Genomic DNA, 22,696 nt, shown 5'->3' on the forward strand with positions numbered 1-22,696 from the left:
AAACATTATTTATGAATCGGTACAATTTATACATGCAAAAAGTATGAAGATTAATGTCTTGACATTTATCAATGCAGAGACTGCAATTTAATGAATATGTTGCCGTGTCTGTGCATTTTGCATTATCTGAAGCTATTAATGTATATATGTATTGAAATATTTGTCATTTGTAAATGGATAAAAAGTTAGAAACGTCCACTTTAAAGTGTAAGGCCGAGTCAAATCGGGTGGGTAAGCAAAAGGATTTGAAGCAGGTAAAGACATAGGTGGTTAAAATACCAGATCAGTCTGAGATGGTCACATGCATCTTGCAGAGCTAAAGGGTGGTCGACAAATGATACTTTTGAGAGTTCCAGAGGGTGGAGTTTGATGAGCCGAGTTCCCTAGACTGTGTGTGTATGGTGATCCCAGGCTTGAAGCATGATGGGCCTTTGCCATGTTGGCTCTGTCGGGGGGCAGAGGGGTCTGTAGTCTATGAGGGCTGTCACAAGCGGCCAATGTAGGTCTTTCACTGCTTCACTAAGAGGATTATTTGGGTTCAGTTGGAAAATGAGCCGTTCTGCGTATATGGACTGGTTTGAAGATTTCTGATTAGGACAATCGACAGACCATGATGAAGGCAGCTGGCAGTGAAAATAATGTTTGGTGGTCCTAATAAGGCTTTCAAATGAAAAGGCAGAAATGTTGTGAGGTTTGCCAGCATTAGGAGTTTATATGTATTATTATATAGGCCTTAAAGGAGTGATTGTCATTACAGAGACTCCTTGCTTTAGCGGTCAGAAACTAGTGAAAGTTAAAGCCAAAAAGAGCAATGTTAATGGGAAATGAGCTGTCCAAAGGAAACCAAAAGCTAGGATTTTATTTTGAGCCAATCACACGTCTTGTGACTAATTCTTGTGGCCTATGGAGAAATGTTCCTACACTGAGGCAAGGTTTGAAATGGGAAACCAGTCTCAGAGGTGGCCAGCAATATTGGATGCTAACAACATGTACAGAAGTAAGAGAAGGATAGATCGAGACATTTCTTCAAAGTTGTATTTCGGGATGTAGAGCAAGACAGATTCAAGGCTGTCTTCTGGTCTAAAAGCAGATTGTCTTTTACATTAAAATGAGATTTCCAAATCCAGTTCTAGATTGGTTTGCATGCTAGGTAATCAATCACTGGCTGATCACTGGAAGGTGAGCGATTGAAAACCATACATGTTTAAGTGAAGCTGAGGGTTCAGTTTGACAGAATGGTTTGTCTGTGGTGAATGAGGGAAGTCTGAACAAGAACATTGGTCACAAAGTCAAATACTGATGATGGAATGCAGTCAAGAATTTCTAAGAAAAGGCCTGCTGGTTCTGTAGCATGTTAAATCCTATTCCTAGCGAGCGACCTGGCGGGACACAAGCAATGGTGTATACTACAGGGTTTCTGGCCTTGTGGGGTTTGATAATTTTGCTTTGATGGCACTGATTTAATACATGGTGCACATTTTTACAGGATTCTTAGGCATAAGAGAAGTATTTCTAAGTGCACTTGGTTCTGGTGAGGCGTCTGTAAATTTGGAAATGTTACCTGGTACATTTTCCCATGTTTTAATTGTACCACTGTAGTGGGGTCATTTTGCACTTATGTTGTTGCTCTAGTGCCCAAAGGGTTTTGAGGTACCATTCCATTTTAAACATACATGGTAAGGGTGGTTTATAATTTACTCATGTGTTCACCTTGTACACCCAGGACCAAAGTGATAAAAGGGAAGCTTAAGGAATCCTAGATGGTTCTTTTGCATGTTATGACATGGCACACACAGGTAGCTTGCAGTTAAAATTGGCTCATGGCTCAGGTAAGGTGAACTATGAAACTTGCATGGAGGTGGTTGGAATGTAACATCTTCAGGGATCAGGACATAAGTCTAAGGACATTTATGTGAGTGGAGAAAATACATAATCATGCAGGTTTATGCTGTAAATATGAGTGTAAAACAATGAGGCCCAGATTTACTTACATTTTTCATAGAGTTGCATCACTTTTGTGGCACAGCTCCAATGCAAAATCAATTAAAACAGTTACTAAGCCACACAAATTCTATTTGTGTGGCTGGCATTGTTTAGTAAATACAAGGCAACACAATGCAGTTCATAGTGCTACTTCGCCTTACTTTGCATCATGTATGTGGTACATGTGTGTAGCATTGGTGTTCCCATGCATCCACTGAAGTATTTTGACGAGAACCCATATTTAAAAAGACTTGTAAACCTTGGTTTACACCAAAATGGTGCACCTACCTGGCAGAGATTTAATGAAGAAAAATAACGTTGTTCCTCATTACATCCTCTTTCCATGTGTGCTGCAAACTGAAGCACACATAGAAAGAGGAATATTTCTCTAAGGATTATTTTTGTGCAGGAGGCTATACATTACTGCACAAAAACAATCCTGCCCATAACACGGGCACCCTTGCACTATGGCGCAAGGGTGTCTACGTTTGTGCTAGGCTGCCACAAATGTGCCAGTGCATAAAAGGAGCTGAAAAGTGCAATTTCTCTGTAAATATGGAGCTGTTCAGCTCTCTCCCGTCCACACAGTGCAGCTCAGCAATTTGTCTCGCTGTGCTGAGTTGCATGAACTATTTTTAAAATGCTCCTGAGTTTTTTTAAAAATACGAGTAGATAATGATACATCTACTAGCATCAATGCAGCATACACTACATTCCATTTACCTTCAGCCAGAAAAATTGGCAAGCAGTTCTTTGAAAAAGTAATTTCAAAATTATAGAAAATGCATAATTTACCCCTTATAGCAAAACTGTGACTAAAACAATGAGCGGTACTAATACTGAACCCCATATTCGATGTAGTCAAAATCAGAGATACATAATGGTATTCAGTGTATTCGGGGGGGTTTCAAACTTTTTTTGGTCATATTCACGTACGTATTGGGAAAAACAAATCATAGAACTGGAAATCATTAAGACAGTAATAGGCTGAGCAAATTGGAAACAAGACAGAAGGGAGTGGTTTACTGGCAAATGATTTGTAGTCAGATCAGTTAGGATGATTTGTTTCATTGTGCATATTATATGATTATTATCCCAAGGACTAGGTTGATTTATTGTTACCAAAGCACTAAGTAGTTTTAGATGTGTTTTGGGAATGTTTGAAGATGTTAATTTGCTGAAACCTTACAGGTTTAGATAATAACATTGCCTACACTTATGCAATCCAAAGATATATTAGAAAGTAACCATGGAGCCATGTTTTGCCTTATAGTTGTCAGTGTTAGAGGATATTTACCCACTGTTACATGTGCATTTTAGTTTTCCAAAAACCTGATCCCCCAACACTTGGGTCTTTTCAGTCATGTTGCCAAATTGAAGTCTGATTTTCAGTTTGTGGAAAACGCAAGCTGAGTTTTAAACTCATGAAATGAGTATCTGCAGTTTCTAAGTTTACATGCCATTTCATCCCAAAAATAATATGGCAAGAAATTAATAGAACTTAAGCAGGAACCTTGATTATCAGCTTACCTCAACAATTGCATCTGCTTTCACAAACCTTTCAAACAACTCACTCGTCAGACTCCGACTTGCACATACAGAAAACCAGATCTGATGGTAGAGCCTTCTACATCACTCCCAAACAATGGAACAACCTGCCTCTACACATATGAGCCTCCTTTTCATTTCTTGAATTCCACAAGAAGTTGAACATCTGACTTTTCGAGTAGTCCCAGAATTCCCTAGGTGTGGTTAAACTCACAAATACTCAGCATCGGGATACCCTCCCTGGTGATAGTTTGCTCTACAAATTTGCATAATATAACATAACATAACATCCTAAAAAAGCCCAGTTCCAATTTTCCTTTTCTCATTTTTGTTTTTGGCCACTATATTCTCTTCTTCTCATCTCCTGCATGACTCTACTTATTGTTTCTGGGCTCTCTGCCACATGTCTCAGGATCAAAGAAGTGCAAGTTATGAGGGAAAGTGCTCAACTCAGCTGGATCATAGAGGAATTATTGAGTTTCAATACACACTGGGCTTCCAAGCACTTTATACACAATGAAGAGACTCTCCGCTGTGCATTATACCTGTGCAGTGACCTTAGGAATCAGATTATGTGGTTTAAACCTAGGCAGAGTGAGATGGACTGGATTTATATTCTCTGAAGTTAATAGATCTCATTTTTTTGAGCGTACCTTCTCTGCAGCAGTAGTCTAGTCAGAACTGAACCAGCAATCCTGAAATTCTGACTAAGGGGTCAATTTGGAGGAAAGAGAACCTCTAAGCACTAATAGTTTTATGTTATTCTGTTTGACTGCTGAGGCAGTTTAGAGGACAACTAAGAGATCCATGCAAAATGTTATAGTAAGTTGTTTTTACTCAGTGTGGTAGGGTCGGGGGAGTTTTCAGTTCTAAGGGCAATTGTGTTTCCAACTATATCTTCACACATTAGGGTTTTTGGTTTTGTTACATCAGGAAGGGGTTATTCTCCTTCATAAAAGCCTGAAGGCTTTAAAGAAATATAAAGGTGTTTCAGAACTTGATTGACATCTCGCTACCTCAAGAAGCATTTCTGTTTCATCTGCTTATATATGTTCTGGTGATAAGTTATCCCATCTGTCAAGGGACATATATAAGCTTTGAAAAGGAGCAGTGAAAATAGGTATCCTTCATGTTCTCTATGTGAAGCTTATTTGGTGAGGACATTGAAAAAGGTCCAGGGACCCCACTGTAATATATGAATTTGTTGTGGTTCATAGTGATGTCTGGTAGCATTGTGGTGATGCAGCCATTAATGTAGGATAGCCTCCTATGGCTAGAAGTCCATATTTAGTCCTTTCTTGAATATGTATTTCTTGTAGCAAAAGTGACAATGGTAAATTAGAACAATATGTATTTAAGGGATATTCGAAATTATGTCCTCAAGAACTTTCATCAGTAAACGTCTAAAATATTTTTTATACTCAATAGTCTGTTTGAAAGTATATTTCATGCTTATATTTGGTTCCATAATCTTCAAACATTGACATCCTGTCTCAAGCCAGTTATTAAGTCTCCACATGTGCAGAGCAGGCAGTCTGGCAGTCCAATCATTGAAACACTGAAACCCAGAGCTTGAAAGGAACAACATACCTTCAGATTCAACCCCACACTATGCCATGAACAATTTGTATATTGCAGTTTATGTAACTTTATAAGCATATGTTTGAGACCTAAGTCAGATTTAATTACACAATGCATTCTGTGAATCATGCCCTCCTTATCCATTGAGATTAATAGTGTTTTCCCTGATAAACTGGTTTTTACCTAACTCACAAGGCACTTAGAATAAGACCAGCTGTGCAAATACTGAGAACAGTTTATGTGCATGAGGGAAACACTACTTTCAGTACCAGCAAGGACGCTATTCATGTGTTCGGCTTGCATAAACCTTTTACCCAGAGGGGCAGGCTGCTGCCTTTTACTTCCAGACACCGTCAGCGACAGTCTCGTTTCACTAGGAGTGTCCTGCCGTGTTGTATGCCAGAACCTCTGCACTGCATCTGGGCCGGACTTGGGGACCTCAAGCAGCTCTGGCAAAAATGCTCACACCAGCCCAGCTCCCTTCATCGCCTGGCGCACTCTCTTTCTTTCCATCCATCCTTTCCCTTTCCTTCTCTCCTCTCGCTTCTCCCTCTTTGATTGCTTTTTCTATACCTTCCCCCTTTCTCCCTCACTTTCTCTTTCTTTGAATCATCCCTGTGTCTGCTTCAGTTAATCTTGTAGAGCTGGGAAAAGTGATAGAGGCACCTGGATTGGCACTGGGCTTTCAAGGGCTCCAGCCCACTGGGGAAATGCCAGGTGGAATAAAAGCCTGTCCGGCCCTGCACTGCATTGACTAAAGGAAAGCATGTTTGCTGTCACTAGAATGATTACTCATAACGTTATTCAGTGCACTCTTCCTTTCCGCCTTTGCACTTAATTACAATCTTAAACATCTGCAGTTTCAGTTAGCAGTGCAGCCCGCTCTTGGAGAATATGTTCTGCTCACTAACAGTTTATGAGCTGACACAGTCCAAGTTCACAATGGCTTGGAGCGCGCTGAAAGCACAGCACACGTGTGTTTTTTCCATAAAGGTGTACACCTGTTTTTCAGGAGTCATTGTTCGACGTGTGAATGCTCATTTTGCTCAAATATATTGCTTGACTCAGCAAACATTAAAAAACAAAAGGGCTCACTAAGACTTGTCTGGCTTTCATCATCAGTTATTAGAGTCAAGTTTCATTTATGATTCAAAATGATTAAAATATGCTGTTTGTGGTCAAACAGCATTTGCCAGAAAGATCATGGCGTGTTTTAGTTTCCACTGTAAATGATTGAGTGCGTAAGCAGTGTTTTAAGTGCATCTTTTCATTACTGTGTTGCCATTTGCAGTCACCATTTTGGTACCCTGTGGTATGCCAGCCCTGTTCTCTATATCTGGTTTTCATTCCGATTTCAGACAATTGAAACATAATCCTTTTTGACTTTTTGTCTGCAGCTGTTGCCTTTGTCTTTAAGTATCTCGATGACATCACTAGGCATTATCAGCCATTTTGGTAGTTAGCAGGGCAAGCTATTGGTAGTTAGACTCAGTGGCCCACCACCATGAGTTCAGTCTCATGCTGTGGAGCGAGGGAGGGAGTTTGGAGCCTCGAAGGGGTGTCTGAACAAAATATCATTGAAAAAATATTGTGTGGACAAAATATTGTGTCAAAAATATAGAGGACAGAACTATTGGGCAGGTAAGCAAAGTTGTATTATACTTAATTCCGCATATATGGTCAAGGTACATAGATGTAGAGTTAAGAACAGTTAATCTTTACATACCAATTTGCACTTACCTTCTCAATATTTTGGTTCTCCATATTTTTGACACAATATTCTGTCCACACAATCTTTTGACATGGATATTCTACCAGACAACCAAAACTGCAGTACGTTGCAACTCTTTTGCGGTGCTTTGGCTAAGATTCTGCATCTAATCCACCAATGGCAGCCTTGTTAATTCGAGGTAACCTATGGTGCTGCTTGCATTGATGCACATCAGCCTCTGCTGGTCTAAAAAGTCACTTCCTCTTCATCCTCCATCTAAATTGATTCTGCCTGATCAAAGCTGCTGGTGTTTTACGAAAACAACACCAACATTTGGTAATATACATGCACAAATACACTCTTCCTGGTCAGCTACTTCTATCAGTAGCTACATAATACTCAGATAAGAAAATGGCTCTGAAGCTTTTAAAGGTATCTTTGGATTTATAATAGCAATGAGAACTTCCTTAAGTGTCTTTTGCTGTTTTGTAAACTATCACCACATTTTGCAACTAGAGGGGCCACACTGTTGGACAATATTACATAGGTACATCCAAGTGCAATATTTAAAATGATTACTTTAAAGATTTGCTTTCTCTGTGCTCCTTATTAAATTACATATAGTTTAGCTTCCTTGGGGTAGGAAGCACAATGCAATACAATACATTACGAAACAGTACAATAGAATAACATACATATTTACTAGTTTTAGTTTGGTATAACATCCATGGTTTAAAAAAGTTCAGTTGAACATGAAACTGTTATAAGAATCGCATATGGTTCTTTTAAAATATCCATAACTACATAAAATAATGTGGTGAACCTCTCTAAAAGTTTCCAACGTCACCAGGCTTGAACGCTGACTTCATCATTGGTCAAGCTTTCTTTCTAGCTTCATTATTCTTTCTAACTTTCCTTCTCTGTCATTGAGTTAGAGCGTCCATCTTGTCTCAGATTGGGTCCACTCTAGGCGTTTACTGTTTCCACTTTCCTTGACTCATTTATAGTGTCTCTTTCGCAGACTTTCTGTTGTTCAATGATAGCTCTGTGGTTATAAACTAAATTCTATGTTGAACTAACAAAAAATGTCCTGCTAAAAAATGACAAATGTTTCGACCAATAGTCAGCAATGCCGCACAGCTTCTGGACTATGTATCTTGAACAAAATGATGGGGCAAAGTCTCATATGTTCATAGTCTTCCTCTGGGTGATTTTATTGGAGTTCTTGAAGTAATATCAGAATGTTGAGAACAATGCATGAAGTCACTCAGCTCGTGGGTATAATATGTGACAGTGCTACCACTACTGCTTACTACTATTTACCACATTTATGTAGGTCTCCCACACAAGGGTCTCATGGTTCATTATAGACACAGACCCTATGGCATTGGGCTACATCAGCCATCACATGTCTGCTCCTGACTTAGGACCCTGAGCCAATAGGATGGTTTTAGGGCAAAGATGGTGAGCTGAAAAGCTTTTTGGACAAATTGTCCCGAGTGCAGAATTCTTTCATTCAATATACCCCTAATCTGTGAGTTCATGGTGTGTAATACTGCCATGTATATTATATGCGACATATCAGTTTATTCAGTGGGGGCGCCAGCTGGATACAACATCGATTGGCAAGGCAACCATGCACAGCTCTTTCCTACAGTTGTCAGTTATTAGTGTACCTTAATGGCGTAGCTATCTATCTGGCAGGAAGTCCCAGGGCACAGGGACCTAGTGGTATGGGAGAGAACTGCACCTCAAATTCAACTTTAGCAATACAACTAGAGGATATCGTCCATTTTACTTCTTCCATTAAGTGCCTTGGCAACCTTTCTACACCAAAGGTGGCTACCACTGAGAGAAGCAGGTAGATCCCGCTTGTCCTTCATGCAGTACATAGGGAAGGAAGAGCAGGGATTAAATATATTTCCACCACCACAGATACGTCCTCTTCATGCAAAGTGATACTATATTTACACTAGGTATGTTTTCACCATCAGGTGCGACAATTAAAGAAAAGCAACTGAGGTTACCTTAGTAAACATCTATGGGTATTTGCACACATAAATATTCTTTTCTGTGGCATGTTTCTTCCGTTTTAGAGTTTGCGTACCGGGTTGTTACACTACATTATTAAGCCTGTGTAGTTGGAAACTTTAATTTTAATGCAAAACATATTTCTTATCATTTAATTTTAATCCTGCTTGGATAAACGTAGAGTACAATCTGCTGTTTAATTAAATATAGCAACAGAACTCGTGCATTTTTCACAGAATGTTTTTTGATTCCCAAGCACTGATTGGAACAAATTATTAATTATTTTAGAGCGAAGTACATTATTTTGCAGCCCTATCATATTTGTGTGGAGATAAAACATATGATGTCCAAGGATTCTTTAAGAGTTATGATAGAGTAAACCCATTAATTAATAACCCATAACATCTAAACTTCACAAATACCTCACAAGGGAGTAGGGGGACACTTGACTATTGTTGTTCTTTTTTCATTTTTTTAAACTTCCAACATTAGCTTCATGTGTCCTTTACAGATCAATTGCTTTCTTTGTAAACATAGATTGTGACAAGGAAGAGGGAGCTACTGTATGTGAAGGGCTCTTATTGTACACTAGCATCTGTTGCATGGCATTCTCTGCCATTGATTCGAAATACTAGCTAATTTTAGGAGGAAGGCAAATCCCCTTGGAAACTTGCACACAATGTCATCATGGTGCCTATGACATGTATAGGGCATTCACATTTCCGGCAGTCTCTGTCTTGTCACCAAGGAAACATCCCAGTTTTGAGGCAGGGTCTCGCATTCCCATCTACCTCTTGTTCTTTGTACATTCATTGCAGAAATGAAAGACTATTTATGCTAAAGAAAGTGACATTTTTTAGCATTTACATTGGTGAGTTCATAGTCTTCATTTCCTTTCCTTGTCAGTGCAGGGTGCTGCTTGGATAGTTGTGCAGACAGAGAGGTACTGTGCTATTTTTGTAAATCCGTTTAGAGCATGACATAGTCTCATTGATAGAAATGTTGGAATTTGGCATAAGGCCATTGAGTTCCTTTTATCGAGATATATAATAAATCTATCTACCTAGTTGTGACAAAATTGAACTAAATAACTCAGAAGAAGCAGAAGAAGCATAGATTGTATTATCTAAGAACGAAATTAAAAATATCTATTCCTGTTATATGGGGATTTGAACAATTATGTCTAACATAAAATTTTACTGGAGTATTGAGAACCACTAGTGTCATGCAGCTGTGACTTTTTATATATTTATGTATGTGGTATTACATAGCGCAAACCTTGCCAAGAGGCAGCGGAGCACTATACAGGGTAAGAATTTACCACATTGGAATATCAGAACTTTCCTGCCATTCTTCAGTTCTTTGGCGCACGGTTAACCGTGACTATGCCATAGGACAATTCCTCTACTTGCTGTGGTTTGAGCATGACAGGGGCTTGCATCTATCAACTCCAAGGCAGAGGATAATTATATAAGTAAATGTAGGCCAGTTGGTGTATGTAATCAATCTGGGGTTCAGATTTGAGTAATTCGTACTAGCCTGTAGAATGCACTCCCAATGTCAAGAGGAAGAGGTACACCTTAAGACTCTTAGCGATTTCAGGAAATCTTATGCAAGTCTCAGGGCAAGAGAAAGGGTGCTCCAGCGGGCGGGTCCCTTGTCACAGAAAGGTATGGTAACAAATCTTTGAGCATTAGTGGATAGGTGGATACTCATACAACTTATACAAGTTAACATCAAGCTTAATTTACTTTTTTTAATGTGGTTGTCGAAAATGTACACCCAGGCTGCCTGTTCCTTAGGCTAAGGCGGTTGCGTTGCCATATATAATGTCCGTGGACAACTATCCTATTCCTGATAGGTCTATGGAGTGACCATGAGTTCTCTCTTACATCATCGATATTACATTTTTTTTCTATGCCCACTTATTTGAGTCATAGAGTGTTCCTATACCTTACTACATTTTCACCTTATATTGTAAGACTGCAATCCACTTAAAATATTGTGTTAATGATGTGGTTCTTGATCTATCTAATGCTCAATTATTTGTGTTGTGTTATTTCCATGCCTGCGTATTCAATATCTGCACTTGCTATTGTTTTGTCTCCTTATGCATCATTTGGAGTTTTGCTACTAGTCTTTAGAATATGGTGACAACACCTACATATAAGGTCTGTGGTGGTGTCCCATGTATTAGTAAAATCCAGTCAGATTTACAGCCCTTAAGGTCAAACGAGTGCGGACCACTGCAACAAACTGCTCCTGAATGCAATTAAAAACAGCTTATATTCACAGTGACTGCTGTAACTCCCTATGCACGGCTCTGACAGAAAAAGATACCACAGGCAGGATAGGGGCTTATCTAAAACATGGCTTCTTAACATGCCGACCCCTGCACTTTCAACTGACTCCAAAGGAACACTTGCAAAGTGACTCTGTGAGAAAAAAAAAAGGATTACACTCATTTCAGTAGAGACCTTTTGTAGGTCTTTGAGCCATTCTAGAGAATTGACTACAGCATCTGTGAGTAGTGGAACAAGTCCATTAATTCTTACACCATGAATAATGGCCCGTGTTAAAGGACACTTTCCATGACTACCGAAGGCCTTGCAATCTGCTTCCAAATGTTCAAGCATACAATGGCCATTTGAGCACTTTCGTCACCCCCAGACCCATCACTCAAGGACCCCGCCCATAACTGGCAGATCAATATCCTCTCATTGTCTAAATCGATGAAACTGAGATATGGGAAGCAAGGTCAAGGAGTCTTTTCCTTGGTACCTTGTCTCATTTGCATTAACTGGAATTAGAGCATGAAACTGAATCAGAATTCTGGGATTAATAACATGACATATATTTGTAAAGGACTCTTTCACCCCTGGGTCTCGGAGCTGAAATGACAGACATTTATTGTTAACCAACTCAATGGTACCTATTGGATTAATATTGGAAGGGATTACTGAACCCGCCAGGCCTGAAACTTGTGACCATGAGGTCAAACACAGATTACTTGAATGAATGCATAAGGCCACTAAGCCACTGAGGTAATGCAATCGTAGTGGCGTATTCCTGCAATCCATATGGTCCAGAGTGTTAGGTAGGTGTAATGGTGGGCAAACCAGGATTTCAGAAAGAAATGTCAACAGGGAATTACTTTACTCCACTGTGGCCTGACCAGCAGATACTCTAGAAACATCTCTGCAACCCCTCCTGGTTCAGCATGGAACTACCAAGACTACCAAGATAGATAGGGTTTATTAAAGAATAAATAAGGTGACTATCAAACACCTTTCATGTGTCAGTCAGAGCAAGTGTGCCAACACTGGGGAGATGTGAAACCAGTGTTGGAAGTTGGTCCCAAGCCTTCATAGCCTTACACTGTCCTGAACATGAGGGGCATGGTATGGAACTGCAAGAGTTCTCACCCCTGCTAAAAAGGACACATCCAAAAGGGAATGTCGGCATTCCTACGTTGTTCACCTAAAGGCTCAGTACATGAATACATCTATTGCAGTGATTTGTTTTTGACTTCCACAGTGAATGTCGTGATAGGTCTACTCAGCCTTATATCTTTCCAAGGAGGATAAAAGGAGTAGCTTTGTATGATGTAACAATAAATTACAGTTTTTTTGTGTCAGAATGCCATGAGGTCACATTACAAATGCATGTTATGCATTCAAGCAACAGCAACAAGGCTGAAATTGTTGACAAGGAATAAGATTAAGGGCATGGTTTCCAGTGAGAGTGTCTACATTTGATCTAAAAATCAGAAAACAGTCTTCTTGTGGGTGTCTTTGAGAAAACACTATTTAAAACACCCTTAATTAACTGTTCAATTGGACAAGAGGTTAGGACAATTGCTGTCCTTCAGAGTACCCTTCAAGATATTTTCATGGTCATAAGCAAACCACATGAATAGAAAACCAATGCAGGCAGTGAGGCCAGTTGAAGGCACGTTCATTGCAATCAATGGAGACATGATGAAGTCCACGGAGAGCTGCAATCACAATAGTCAGAACCCTTACACGGCCTTGCCTCTGCCTAGGCAAGATCAGCAGTGGCTGGCACAGGTAAACGCGGTCGGGCACGTCAGGGTGGGAGGGGAGGAAGTGGACAGACGTCGGAATAGGTATAAATAATTGAATAAATAATACCTATTCCGTCGTCTGTCGACTCCCCCCGCCCCGTCACACCCTGCTCCACCACCCCGCTGTGCTTACCTGTGCCGGCCGCCACTGGGTCAGATAGATTCTAAACGTCACGGTGGACCATAACACACATATCAGTTAACTTTACCTTGTGCATACTGTTAAATGTGAGCAAAGCTGTTGTCATATTCAACTATCCCTCTCTTCCCAAGCCTGGGACCGCGCATTGGCCTGCCAAGCAGCTGTCTAATATGAAGTCATTGCCTGGCAGGCTTTCTAATAAGACCCTTAGATGTGCCTAGACGTAAAAGCGCTCAACGTGCTCCATGTCTCTGTATCATAGTGACACCTGTTCTCATCAATGCACTGGCAAGCTGAGTGAGGAGAACCAGCATAGACATTCAGGAACTAGCAATTTCCACCATGCATGGCCATTTAACGAAGGCATCATATGATAGTCTGATAGCGTAATAGAGAGAGCGAGAGTGTGAGAAATAGTGAAAGAGATTGAAGCAATGAGAAAACAAAGAGATGTTAAAAGTGACAGAAGAGATTGAGGCAGATAGAGAGAGAGAAGAAGGAATGCAAATAGAGTGCTAGAAAGAAAGAGTGAGAGATAAATGAAAGAGTTTGGAAAAGAGCGTATGGGGTAGGAAGACAGACATAAAGGGAGAGAGACAGAGAGAGGTGAGAAGGACAGACGTAAAGGATGTAGGCTACAGAGAGAGGTAAGAGGGAGAGGATCCTACAGAAAAGACAGGGAGGAGGAGACTTTTTTGAAGCGAGAGGATTGAGAGAAAAGCGAAAGAGGGTGAGAATTAGGAAGCGGGAGAAATAACATATAAGACAGAGGTCTTTTCTCGCATGAGGGACGAATAGAGTCTTCAGAGTGTCTGATAATCCCACAGGGCAGTCTGTCCCTGACATGCTTGAAGGTGAATGGAATTGCAGCTCTCTCTTTCAGAGTGTATATTTCAAAGAAATAATCTGGATCCTAAAATATCCCCACAGACGCCGAATAAATGTCCATTCCTTCATGAGTAATGGCGCTGTGGATTAATGCAGCTCAGACGACATGGAGAGCGGCCAGTCACCCAGTATGTGAGCCGCAGAGTCCTGCCCACCCGCTGCAAGAACCCTGGCCTCACACACGCTGCTGTGACTCGCTTCAGTGCCCATATATCGCGAGGGAGCCAGTGAGGGAAAAGGCGTAGACAGGATACATTTATTTTTAACTGTAGCAAAGTGCTTACTTCGGGGCGCCTGTTGTAAGTTTTATTTCATTATTTATTTTTTGCTAGTGATTTCTCTTTTGAAATGACCTTAGCTTGACTTGATGACTCTGCAAATCAATCTCCTACAAAAACGTCTCTTCGGAGTAGTTAAACATCAGTGTACTACGGTGTTAAATCACAATATGTCATCAGCCAATCAGAAAACGAGCACTGCACCAACCTCAGAACACACAAATGCTGTAAATTGGTGAGAAGACAAACAAAGACGTTTTTTTCATTAAATGGGGCAAATTCTTAGAAACATTCTAGTGCCTGCCAGGCTCTGACACACCCTCAGACTAAAATGATGCAACCCTAAAAGTTTGTATCTATGAATTCGAACTGAAGCATTACACAAAATTCTAAACATAAATTGCGAAGTGTGTTTTTTAAAAGATTGACTCCCTTCATGGTTCATTCCTTTAACATTCCGGGGCCTCAATGGCTGAGTAGCCTATTTGTCTTGGATGTCCTTTCATTGTTGGGTGCTTCTTTCAGCCGCCGCATTACTATTCTCAGCTGGAGACTTGGCAATGTTTGAACACCAAGGAAGGTAAGCGGGGCAGTCTGTGCAGGCGGCATCAGCTATGTCAACACCTGCAGCGACAGAGTCAGATAATGCTCCTCTTAAGGAAATCAGGATAGAAAGGGAATGCGTGGAGGGGCCGACGGAAGGAAGGGGTGAGTGAGCGTGTATAGTGTTAGGCGCCGCTGCTCTCAAGTGGTGTTGCAAGTGTGGGCCATCGGAAGGAGGGAGATAGCTGGTACGGGAAGATACATGTTCAGAAATGGATTCCAGTAATGGCTGATTAGGAACTATTTTCTACAACAAGGTGTTAAACTCAACTAACACAGTATGGGAATGATCGAACCCCGATCGTGTAACCCCACCAATCCCCACCACACAGAAAATCTGCAACTACCTAAGTAATTTTTTCATTGAAAAAATTAAGAAAATTCAGGAATCCATAGATACCAAACATAAGGAGGTAGAAATTGGTCTGTAAATACCAACAATGACACCATGACCACCCTCCCAGGGATAGGCCAAGATCAATTCTTGGAGTACCTAAACCAAATAAAATCAGGCTCCCCAAACGATGTATGTCCACTGGAAATCCAAAAATCCATCTTTTAAGCATTTCCAGAGACCATTCTCTCGCTTCTGAATCTTTCTTTAACCCAAGGGACAGTTCCACACGTCTTTAAAGAAGCAGTGATTATTCCACTTCAGACAAAACAAGGATTGACCCCCAGAGGTTGGACAACTATAGGCCATATCCCTCCTCCCCTTCTCGGCCAAAGTATTTGGAGACACATGTAGCAAAAACTCTCAGCACCTTTATTGAAAACACCAATTTCTTAGACTCACATCAAGCAGGTTTCCGCGCAGCCCTCTCCACTGAGTCCCTTATTCTATCTGTTGTGGATGACCTAAAGGGGAAGGCTGATCTAGACAGCACTCAAGCCCTGATTCTCCTGGACCTGTCTGCAGCTTTTGATACCGTCAACCATGATATCTTAGTGGACCGTACGGCTGCAGCAGGTCTCAGCGGTACTGCCCTGAATTGGTTTCAATCATTTCTTGCGGATAGAAAATAGTCAGTTTGGCTCTCTATCTGTACAAATCTGGTATAGTAAACTTGGAATGTGGAGTACCACAGGGCTCATCCTTATCCTCCCATCTCTTTAATATTTATATCCACCCTCTCATTGGCGCGCTTCGTCAGATGGGAGTTCAAATCTACAACTATGCTGACGATATGCAGCTGGTCTTCCCCATCACCAAATCTTCAGATTCCAAGGAATTTCTCAAAAACTCTATGTTGTTCATTATGAACTGGATGAACAAAAAACAACTAAAACTCAACGCAGAAGAAACGGAAATCATCATTCCCAACAATAAACATCAGCATTGGTCCCCCGCCCACTGGCCCACTGAGCTAGGCCCCCCTGCACTAAAAAACTCGATAAAAAGCCTAGGCATACACATTGATTCAGATCTTAACACGAACACACAGATTGGAGCGGTCACCTCCGCCTGCTTCTTTCAACTGCGGAAACTGAGGAAAATCAGAAGATTTTTCAGCAGAGAGGCGTGTATCCAAATCATCATCTCCATGATCCTATCAAGAATCGATTATGCCAACTCAATATACCTAGGCCTTCAGCGCAACCAGATACACCAACTGCAGCTAATACAAAATCAGGCAGCCAGAATTATACAACAATGCAGACGATGTCACATTAAGCTGCTGTTACAAGAGCTGCACTGGCTCCCAGTGGAGCAGCGCTCCATGTTTAAAACCGGCTGTATCCTGTTTAAAGTCTTACACAGGACTGACCCAAAGTACATTTCCTCAACAATTCATAAGTACACCCCCCACCGTACCTTAAGATCCATGCAAATGAACTTATTAGAGGTACCAGACTTCAGACACAAAAGAACAGGAGGGTCGCGCCTCTCAGTACTAGGACCTAAATTTTGGAATGCTCTGCCACCCCCATTGAGACTCGAGTCAGAACTCTTTCGCTTTAGGAAGATGCTGAAGACCTGGCTCTTCACCCAAGCTTATAGCTAGACCTGGACCTTTCTAACTATTAACTCCTAATAGAAAGTAAAATTTCCAGCGCCAAGAAACCTGTTGGTGAAAGAGCGCTTTACAAGTTCTAATTAACATAACATAACATAACATAACTGGGGTGGCTACAAGGTGTGAGACTGAAGGCAGCAGAAGGGGGTGGGGGGCAAGAGCTTGCACCAAAGAGTATCCACGCAAGGGCCAATTTGAGGATTGGATAGTGGCCGCACTGTAGGCCAGAGAGAGAGGATTACATAGGTCCCTTGCCACCAGGCCTCAGACCACTTGGTAGGAGCATGATATGTTCTTTGTCATGGAATTTGGATCTAGAAGTGCATAGGTACATAACTGTAAATGCCAATAGGTTTACTATGAATAAGAGAAAAACTATTAAAGTAAGTACGATTTGGTTGGCTATCAACAATACACACATAAATGGCTTGTTCAGGGCCGGCTTTAGGGTGGTGCAACTGATGTTGCAGCACCGGGTGCCAACCTTAGGGGGTACCATTTGCTTTCTGACCAAAATAGGAACGAGGTCTGTCTTTCATTTCAGTGGTCTTCAGAGCATTACGTACTTTCAGTTTTGTTTCTTGTTTCTGTGAAACTTTAGCGTGCAGTTCAAATAATAATGGCACACTAATGTTGTCAGCTTGAACGCTGAGTTGCCCTTGCATGCTTACTGCTCCCTGTGGCTGTGGGACCTCTTCATTTTACTGGATGCAACAGGCCACACACCCAAAGCACAAGCAGAAGAGAAAGGTGCAAGAATCCTAGATTTTCTAAGAATCTTTGTTCATTAATTGTAATACCTGACAACGAAAGCATGCACTAGGTTAAAACAATTCAAACAGGATGCAAGTTCAAATAATTGAGAAACTGTTTTTACCTGACTGTGCGATGCGTTTCCTATGCGTTTGCGTAGGATCACACAATTTGTTTAAATAGGGAAACTTGGTATAGTAGGTCTTCGAGTAAAGTGACCAAGCACTTGCACATCTGTATTGGTGTGACTTGCTATATAGAAAGGCAGCGCATTATATTCAGCTTTGGAATGATGGGTTCCAGGTGAAAACTGTCATGGGCAGCAGAAGTGAAAACAGTGTTGGAATCGGTCCAAAACATGCACCTCTGAGCAGATGGAAGCGAGGGAATCCATGAAGGAGAGTATAGGGGTGCGGGTGGTGGGGACGCCAACAAACACTGTCACCCCAACACTAAAGCCAGTCCTGGGCTCGTCTGCTGATTATATAATTAACTTCATACTGAAAATGAGAAGTTTGGCTCAACTTAATATACGTGAGAGCTCTGGATAAAGACACAATGCTTATATGGGAGGAGGCCTTGCATGTGCCATGCCAATGTCCTTTGTTATTTTATAAAAGTAGCCTCGGCTTCCATCCACTTCTTAGCCCAGGCTCTTGTTGAGTCACTCTTTCTCTGAAAGTGCACCATAGGTGTGTGTTGTCCACTACTAACTACCCCCATACACGCCTCTGTATTATTGGACATTGTTATTTTCTATAGGTCTTATGTTAGATAGGCACGCCATGCTCCTGACTACGAGTGGCCTTAAAAGTCCGACACAGATGTGTTTGAAACTTATCAGATGCAATAATGATCTAAAATCACATATTCTGAGTTTCTGGGGAAGGGCTTGCAGATTTTGGTACGCATAAACCGGCAGGCTACAGTAAATACTGTACGCTTTTCCTCTTCAAAATTCGGGCAGCTTTGATCTGCCGAAATTTTAAGAAAGATGTGCTCTTTAACACACCTGGTAATTGTAGGGTGGGTAAATGCCATACAGCTCAGAATGCCAACCCCTGCGCCAACAGGAAAACTCTGAACCATTTAAAATCAGGCTCCAGGTGTGTTGCACAATATTATTTTAAACATTGAATATCTGTATGTACACTTTGCCAAGAAGCTTTACTAGGCTGGGTACACACGTTATTGATCATTATTAGTTGTTGCAAATAATAAACTATAGTTTCTTGGTGACAAATGGCATAAGTAATGAATTTCTGGGGATTAGACAGCACGCTCCGGAGGTGGTCACTGGGTGGCGGATCAGTGAACCAATAGAATAAGTGCTCCTGGTGGAGCACTAAGACAAATCGGGTGCAAACTATGATCCGCGCCTTGCTCAGTGTAACAACCATTGGTGGCTGGTATCAGGGCAGACTGGCAGAGTGGGAGAATTTTTAAATAAATAAATAAAAATAAAACCAATTACCTTCCTCTCGCCGCTTGCGGCATCGCCAAATTGCTGCTCTTTTGCTGCTGCACTGCACAGTCTCCCAGACTGCCCAGCGACCAATCCTGACGCTGCTCTCATGTTTGAAAGCAGCATCAGGATTGGTGTGAGTTTGCACTCCCAGAGACACTGGAAGCCTGTGCGTTGCTGTCTCCAACCCGGCAACGCAGCCGGGTTGGAGACAGCTTCAATGCGCATGTCGGTTTGGCCGTCCTGAGATGGCGGGCCAAACCGACATGCGCACTGACAGCAGTGCTGCCCACCACCCCTCCTCCAGCCTGTCATCACCTACCCCACCTCCAAGACTCGTTCGTGCTAAAAAAACGGGGGGGGGGGACGCTCCTCCACCATAGCAGAGGAGCCGCCGCTGGTAACAACTTGGATGCAAAATCTGGTGGCCAAATAAAGGACACGTGGTCTTAAAGCGCCCCTGAATCAGCAATAACACGCACACAGTGAGACACCCCCGTTTCATGGTGCACATATTGAATGGGCCGCAAACTGCTCATTTATAAAATGGTAAACTCCGTAAAATGGTTGACAAGATAAGCTAAATGCATCCATTATAAACTTGTAAAAAAAAGAACATGTTCCTCTCATGTGCGTTAAGCAATGTGTCTTTGAACATGTGTACTTATTTCAGAGAGAAGGAAAATGTAGTGAGTGGCTTCCTAAGGGTCCGGAGTAGTCCTTCCGCTGATCACCGCCTGAGCTGCACGGCCCTTGCAATGTGTGGGTTATTGCCTGAAACCCTGCAGATGCTGGTAACAGAAGCGTTCCCAGACCCGCTACCCCCCGCCCGTCACGGCCCTCCACCCCCTCGCGTGGGAACCAGTTGTCCACATTTCCAAGCCTCATTTTCCAGGTGTTTTTGGTCATCGCCTGCGAACGTGCCAAGTTAGGGCTTGTCGAGAGAATGGCAGGTCTGCAGGGACCGACACTTCCAAATATTTCAGTAATGAATGGCCAGGGTTCGGGGACCCTGCATCTTTCATGCACTACAGAAACACCGGCCTGGGAGCGCAGGAAACCCAGCACTTCAGAGGCCGACGTCATCTGCTGCCCGGGTCCATTCATTAACCGGCAAGAACGTGCTTTCCGGCATCTCCACACGATGATCCTTTTCTCGGCTTCAACGTACAAAGGATTGTCCGAGTAATTATAAGGCCGCAAAAGATACTTTAATTACAGGGTTGCAGAACACGCAGGTAGTTTGAACCCCCAGAGTGTCCCTGGTGTACACTGCAGTGTTTCTACGCACATGCATTCGAGGGACACATTTCTAAATGTTTGTTTTCTAAATGAATAACAGGCAGTGTGGGACTTTTCTTCTGATTGCCTCTTACACCAAGTTCTTGACATGATATTAATGCTGTGCATAGAGTGCCCGACAACCCGGACTGCCTGTTAGGGCAGAATTAATATCTCTTATCATTGCCCAAGCAATACATGGCCTTATAACGAGGTATAAAGGATTAAGCGACAGTTATCCTAATCTATATTCCACGCCTTGATCTGAAGGTTCAACAAACCTCTCTGCTGGGCGTTCAGCTCACCGCCCTGAATAATGCTGTTGCTACAACTTGCAATTCATTTGTATACATTAGATAAAACTATGGATTCTTTTAAAACTATTGGAAATCTCAATATTCCAAAAGTAAAGCTGCTTTAGACATTTGCGATTACCTACTGTGTTGTATAGACCTCAGGCAGTAACTTGGGCACTACACACTTTGATGTGCGGTGTCGGGGCGGGTAATCGTCTTGCTTCTGAACCTATAAGAAAGGGGAATCTGGCGACTGATGGATGCTGGATAAACACAATAAGCCGATAAATACTTCTGACACCTGGTGTGAGGAACACGTATACCTTTGAGACAAGGCGCGGTTGTGGCTTTGTATGGATGATGGTGTCAGAAGAATAGTATTTGTTCATGTGTGGAAGTAAATCATGCTATTGAATGGAGTTTGTCAGGCATTAATGCAAATGTGGCTTCCGCAGAGCACTGCAAGCATTGATGTTAGATAGGATATAAATATATATTTGGGTCTGATACCGTCCCCTGTATGCACAACCAATCTCCTGGCGCGCGCGCCTGTTCTATGCGTGCCTATTGCAGATGGGCCGCTCTACTGGTCTTGGGTCAGTTCAGAGACCTGCACAATACACTTTGGATTGAAAAGAAACTTGTCAATTAATGGAATTTTCACAAAGCACAACTTTGGCGCTGACTCTAGACAGTGTCAAATGTACAACTTTTTACATATTCTTGTCTATGGAGTTCAACTCTTGTCTAAAGTGCGCATTGTATAAATAACGTACATAATTGTTTGGTAGTCAAGTACATTGCTGACCGACCCCTGTTTCCTTAAACCCAGTGTCACATAAAAATATAGATATAGACATCACACTTTCGTCTTCCTTACTCCTAATGAAATGACTTTTCTTTTATTAACAACACTTTGGATCGGAGCACTTTAAAGCAGCCGCTAAATAACTAATACCAGCCCCACTTATTTGCAAGTTAGATGAATGAGTCTGATGCACAACTAACCGGAATCCACAAAGGTCTTACTTTTCCAATGCACTAAACATGAACATATTTCCCAACGATTGAGCCTCCTTGGCCAATGAGATTCAGGGTTTTGGAGGGTGATACCGTTGAACTCACTGGAGATGACATATTTTTGGGAGCGAGAGGATTGTTTTGATGGCGAGCGATGACACTTTGGTATCTGGGAGGCAACTTGTCTCTCTGTAGAGTGGATATGAGTCCAGGGAGGGGGACTGCCCTCCAGATGGAAGTGATCTGAGACCTGTGACTCCAGCTTCAGGCAAGCAGAGGGCCTAGATCTATGGGATTCTTTTGACAAGCAGCAGCATACATCACACCTGTGTTTAAATCCCCACGTCTGCTATGATATATGCGCGTCTTTTAAGAGAGCTTAGCTCGCAAGTCTTAACACGTCTCATGGCATTTGATCCCAACAGTAGTGTGAAATTGGTCATGGGAAGCGTGCAGCAGATAAAGCGTGTGTGAAAAGCTGTTGCAGAAGCTGAGGTAGCAGCCAGCGGGGTCAGCCAGACTTTCAGGTTCCATAAGCTATGGTGGAGTCACATGCACCAGAGGCGACAACATTCTCCCGGTCATGTAGGCTGAGGACGGACATCTAGCGCACCCACATACCTGCCTTCCAACAATTTCAGTTCACCATGAAGTCAGACTCATCTTTATTAAAATGTGCTTGGAAAACCAGAAGATCTCTCATCAGCTTCTCCCTTAAATATCCTTACTCCCTGATATAAATAGGGTGTGAGCAGTATTGTGTCGCACATACTCGAGCACAGATGAAAAGCAGAGGCTCATTTAAACCTATAGGCCAGGCTTGTAGACAGGCATGCCCACGCCCGCTGTCCACGCCTGCATTGACAGTCTAGTCAGTGAGATAACTATCAGGCATCCGGGCCAAGTCATGGTATCAACAGCTCTTTTTTCTTTAAGAAGGGCATTGTGTCCAAATAGGTGGCAGATTTTGGAGGTGATTAATAGTGGATAAAGAACAGGGTACAATTAAAA

At 42.0% G+C, this 22,696-nt stretch overlaps 1 protein-coding gene across 1 annotated transcript in view; it reads left to right on the top strand.

Moving 5' to 3' along the window:
• VCAN (versican) overlaps positions 1 to 22,696 on the top strand; it is a 164,867-nt gene that overhangs the window by 103,732 nt on the left and 38,439 nt on the right. The window lies entirely within an intron of this gene.

Source organism: Triturus cristatus, chromosome 2_1 (genome assembly GCF_964204655.1).
Source record: "Triturus cristatus chromosome 2_1, aTriCri1.1, whole genome shotgun sequence".
Lineage (NCBI taxonomy): Eukaryota > Metazoa > Chordata > Amphibia > Caudata > Salamandridae > Triturus > Triturus cristatus.